Source organism: Rhipicephalus microplus, chromosome 2 (assembly GCF_043290135.1).
Source record: "Rhipicephalus microplus isolate Deutch F79 chromosome 2, USDA_Rmic, whole genome shotgun sequence".
NCBI lineage: Eukaryota > Metazoa > Arthropoda > Arachnida > Ixodida > Ixodidae > Rhipicephalus > Rhipicephalus microplus.
In genome coordinates this window covers 295,888,136-295,894,135 of record NC_134701.1, presented here as the reverse complement: position 1 = coordinate 295,894,135, position 6,000 = coordinate 295,888,136, and positions in this window count along the sequence as shown.

Sequence of the window (6,000 nt, the reverse complement as noted above, 5' to 3'; positions counted from 1 at the left end):
GTTAGAAAATGGAGTGATTGTTTGGGACCCCTTCGCTAAAGCTAACATAACTAAATTGGAAAACGTGCAGAAGAAGGCAGTCCGCTTTATCTTTAATAGCTTTGGACGCACCTCTATAACTGAACTCCTACATCGTGCCAATGAGCCTTCAGTTACCGAAAGAAATCGTTTAATACGACTACAATTTCTTTACCAAATAATTAAAGGGGATTATAAGCTTGATGTTTCCAATATCATTTCCTTTTCTTCTGGGTACGCCACCCGCCAAAGGCATCAACTTACAATAACCCCTTTCCGGTCCCGAAATAACTGCTTCATATATTCCTTTTTTCCTCGTACAGTAACTCAGTGGAATGGATTAACTGATAACCAAGTGATGGAGCCGTCCTTAAAGTTGTTTGAAGCAAATTTGACCTGATTGTTCACATCACGCTGTTCTATTTTTTGTTTGTTTGGTTGGTTTATGCAATCTTGAGTGCCAACATTGTGAAAATTATATCTGTAACCACCCTGCTAAAATCTCTGTAATAGGGATTGCAGTATGAATAAATAAATAAATAAATAAATAAATAAATAAATAAATAAATAAATAAATAAAACATGCAAAACAACTTATCTGCGCAGTCGATCAGGAGCGCTCAAAAAACACGTCCATCCACCGTGACAGTCCGAACCGAAGGGAGTGGGAGAACAGCGCCGCGTCGCGGCACGCGGCCGAACAACCTCTATTACATTTTATCAAAGGCGCGCGCCGAATGGGACGGCCGGAGCAACCGCCACGCGCCCCGATCCAGGCGGCCGTGCTATCACATTCGTAGTTTCCTGGTGGACACTCTAGAGGCGCTGCTGTAAATGCTGGGAGGGGAGGTGCAGGCGAAGGGTGTGGTTGGCGCTACTTAAGTTCCTTTCCAAGGACTTCACGGGCACGCATGCTCATCCTCGCCCTTAACAACCGGAGCATGTCATCCGAAAGAGTGTAGGAGAGGGTAGGGGCTGTTATTCGTCGTTCCTTCTCTAGCCGTTCACTCTCTTTCCTTTCTGCACCCCACTCTACCATCCACTCGCACCTCACTGGGGCTCTTTAATTTTGGACTTCTGGCTACCCGCGGGCATCCAGAGCCAGCCATAGCGCGCTCGTTTTGCATGGGCTGCTCCTTCCCCCCACCGCGCAGTTCCGGTTGGCGTTCGTTTTTCTCGAGTTGGACGTTCTGGCGACCCGCGGGGAGCCCGAGGGTCACCAGACGTTTCCGGTCAATTTAGTCGTGGAAGCTTTCTGGAAGGTTTTGGGCAGGTTTCAGGCTAGCAGACGCCGAAAAGGTACAATGCGCTCGGTGCCATCTTTGTGAGGACTCGATGGATTGTAATGTGGGCGCTTGAGGAATGCGCCTTTGCTTGTCATTACGCGTGGCGTTATCTTCTAAAGCCTATACCGTCTTGTGAGTTGAGGCAATTACGAGTGGCGGCGAGTGATTGAAGCTACTGTTCATCGCATTTGTTATGTTTCCTGTGAAGCTTCGTCTTGTGAACAACGCAGTGAACTGTTGCCTGTTGACTGCGTCGTGCACATGCCTTAAAAGTTATGTACGCAGTACACGTCCGTACACACGCATGGAGACAACTTTGGAGTTATTTTTTTTCGTAGTAGCCGTTTGTGAAGCTGTGCCTGCTTTCTGTGCACTTAGCGAAGACAATTGTGATTGAACTAGCTCGCTCCATCGTTTGTTTGCGTACGTGGACCTCTTAGAATCTCTGACCTGCTACTTGATTGATCTTCGATGATGATAGAAGGCGCTTGATCGCGACTGTTGGTGATGCTCGCTGGTCGCGAACAGCGTGCGAACCCATTTCTATCTATGAGCCAGCATATATGGAATCATATTATACGATACGGCGTGAGAAAAAAAAGGTGGAATGGATTCAGAAATGTATACATCCTTTCGTGGCCCATTTCATCGTTGGCTATGTCTTTTTTCATCTCTTCGTAATAATGGCGCGCAGTACGTACTATGACCTAGTAGGCCAAATCAAAGCTGATATACATGACATTCGTTAATGCCACTTAGGACTGGAAAACAGGCCAAGGTAAGTTCTAAAAGAGGTCGAGAACGTGTAATGCAAATGTTTATTTTATATACGATACGCACTCGTGGTACCGATACCTGCGCATATCATAAACTTTAGCCAAAAGTTAAGTTGGTCAACGTGTGTTTGTGACGTATATTACGCGATAGCTCAGCAGGTATATATGCTCGAGCTCTTTTGGGGACACGATTACTATAGCGTAACTTCGCGTCGTGTTGCGCAGTGAGTGATACATGTACTAAATATAGGTGAGCTTGTTAAGCCGTCAGCGTCGCGGCAGCTCACCTTGCATCGTTCTCGAGGAAGCGTGCGCCAGCTGGCTGTTTCGTTCGCGGACGCGGCGAGTGACCGTGCGAGCGTGCAAAGTCGTACCCCAAATGCGTACGCTGGAGGATATTATTTCTGCTTTTTGGCGAGCTTAGCTATGTATTTCCAAGCGGACAATGCAGAAAAAAACAACATACACGCGGTGGATTGTTTTGTTTGCTGCCATGACGGTATAGTTTTTGATTTGGCATGACGGTCGTTCGATTTTGCGATCTTCGGGCAGCTTCAGGTTGTCTTTGTCTTGGGTTCCCCACACACCTGACCACGAGGCTGTTTCCTGTCCAGACCGGAACTAGCTGACTGACCCTCTGGGTAGCTCTGGATGCCAGAGGGCTGCCAGGGGCCTGAAAATCGAAGAGCCCCACTGCGAAACGCCTACGCTGAGCAGAGATAGCTGAGAACGCTGGTGCCCCACTCTCCCGTCCACTCGCTCCTCACTTTCGACCGTTCGCTGGCTGGGCGCCTCTTAAGGTTATGGCAGAAATCGGTGAAAGCGAGTGTTGACGGCACCCTCTTTCAGCACAGGAATTGGATTCGTATTTCTTCACAATTGCCTTCGGGGAGGTGGGGGAAATTTTTGTCATTATTTCATTGTTTTTCTTGTTTTTGTAAAAGTATGGCCGCTGTAGAGTTCTTAAAAATGTCGGCACAGGTATGGACAGAGGTTTTCGGTAGTTATTGCCCGCTTAGTGCTTTTAAGGCTCCACGTATCAATACTGAGTCGAACGCCTTTTGGTACTCTTTAAATGCTAAATAAACGCCCCGCCGCGGTGGTCTAGTGGCTAAGGTACTCGGCTGCTGACCCGCAGGTCGCGGGTTCGAATCCCGGCTGCGGCGGCTGCATTTCCGATGGAGGCGGGAATGTCGTAGGCCCGTGTACTCAGATTTGGGTGCACGTTAAAGAACCCCAGGTGGTCAAAATTTCCGGAGCCCTCCACTACGGCGTCTCTCATAATCATATGGTGGTTTTGGGACGTTAAACCCCACACATCAATCAATTAAATGCTAAATAAAGGGGTTCATTATGTGCAGCCGCTTTTTTTCAAATTATTGAATTATTAATAGTAAACCATCGTCAAGTATTCTTTCTTGATTCACGTTTAAGTCAAGTATCCTGCCTGCGTTTAGCTTTGTTCGCCCAACCTTGGGTTTTTTGTGCCGCCTCTCTTGTGTAATAGTATAACGTACGCATATTTCCAGCGCACTGGAACACAATTCTCTTCTGTCCTCAACCAGATCAGCTGCTAACTTTGCCGCGTTGTTGTCTTACATCGTTGGTACTTATATGTGCATGGGGCAGAATTTCTGCGCCACCCGAGCTATGTGTTCGGCAATTGTAGACGTTTGGCTGCTCTCGCGATCATCCCCTTAGCTTGGCGTGAACTAAAATGAGCATGGGAGGGTAAGATGGTTTGAAGAATATGACGCTCTGGTCAAATATAAATAATGTTGTAGCGCCATCATCACCATCATCATTTCTTCATCACCGCGCCGCGCCTCTCGCGCAGCTGATGCTAGCTCGAGCTGCGCGAGGTTGAGAACGAGCTGGCACGCCTGGCGTGGCGGACGCTGGTAGCCGACGTGGCTCCGCTTCTGGCCTGGAATAAAGTGGCGAGATTGGCACGGCCCCATCGGCCGCCTTCGACGTCATCTCACGTCTCTTCTCTCGTCGCTACATTGGTGACCCGGAGAACACGCCCTTTGCCGAGCGGCCCGCTGCCATGTTCCCGCAACTCTGCCCGCCAGTGCCGCCGTTCCAATCGACCTACCCCAAGGTATGGTTCATGCAGCTCGATACCATTCTGGCGTTGAATGGCGTCACGGACCAGCCGCTGATGCACGCCATTCTTCAAGACGCCCTGCCGGTAGAGTTGCGTCATGTCTCTGGCACTTCAACCTCCAGCCAGCAGCCTTACGATGACTTCTGCTCGGCGGTGCTTGCCAGACATGGCCTCACCTACCACCCGCTGCCATTCACCCGCGACTTACAGGTTTCGTCTGCGTCGCAGCGTACGGTACCCTCCGGCCCGAAAGTCTTCACTGACCGGGACCTAACTTCCCCGACTACGTCCCCTACAACATCTCGTCCGGCCACTATCAACGCGAGTCCCGCGTACGAATGCCCATCCGACGAGGTTCAGAACATTCGTGCTGCACGCGACAGTCAGCCACGAAATCCGACGAGCTTCTTCAATACGTTCCTGTAGCCAACGACCGGGTCGCCACGAGGTGCATTTTTTCGAAGTCCTCGGCCGATTGTCCCTCGGGCACTCTCGCCACCCGCATGTCTTCTCCGGCCAACACAGAACACGATTTCTCAGACATGTCAGACTCCACGACGGCTTCATCACCGCATGCCCCGGAGTCTGCCAAGACTACGGAAATCCTCACGCTCACTATTCACCCCTTGGTCGCGGAGACTTCAGCGTCGACAATGTCCGAAGGTGCCTCCCCACCCACCTCGACGCTCTCTGCATCCTGCCAGCAGCGACCATCTTCAGCCCCGCAGTCTCCCGCAGCCGAAGTTAAAGTCATAAGCCGTCAACCCCAGCCAAACTTCCGAGAGGCTGCGACTATGACTGACGCAGCTGAGGCGACGTACCTGGCGCGCCTATGGCACTGCAGACTACATATGCCACACATGATGTAGAGGTTGTCATCGATCATGCAGACCTGCACACCAACCCTCATGCGCGGAGAACCGATGGTCTTTCAGGTGTGCCACCCGATCCTCCATCAAAGCTCACGTCTTCTGAGCTTCACAACTACTCCCCAGAGCATTTGGCGCCGGATGCAGTCCGCCACACAGGCTCGTTGGTAACAACAGCGACGACGTGTGGTCCAACTGCATATCTGCCGCCCTTGAGAGTATGCCAACGAAATCATCACGTTCGGCATAATACAGAGAGACCCTTTTTCAAGCCTCTTCCTAAACAGTCATGTGTTGCAGCCTTGGCCTTCAAGACGGCGCAAACACCTACGAGGTTTTCCCGACGCAAGGGCCAACCACTTGCCGTGCACATGACTAGCCGCAATGCACGGCGTTTCCGCATCCGTCGACTCGGCCACACGCCCAGACATACCGGTCGCAGTGCTACGCGGAGGCCGGTGTTTCATCGACAGAGACGTCCGCACCAGCACGACCACGACGCTGCTCCTCGTCGACAGCATGCTCGGCACCCTGTGCGCTGTCCGAGACCCCGCTGTGGCTGTGAAACTTCAGTGCTCGGTCATCATGGGTGCGTTCCGATCCTTCACACTATTTCGCCCACATTGCCGGCGCGAGCTCTTCAGCGCCTGTCCACAGTTCCAGCTGTGGACACGTTTGTCAGCCGCGTCTACTCGAAACGGCGGGTGCGCATTCGAATGGTCCCGCCGCGTAATTGTGGGATGGACGTGTCTATGAACACAGCGACCCGGCACTTCCTTCTTCGTCCCTCGCGCTTCTCCCAGAGTCGCCCACCGGAGACACACTGCCTACTGATGGCCCATAAACGTTGACAACCTGGACTGGCCAAATGAACACTTTATGAATTGCCGTTCATGTATATAGCATTTGTCACTCTCTTTTTCACATGCCTTCAAATCGCG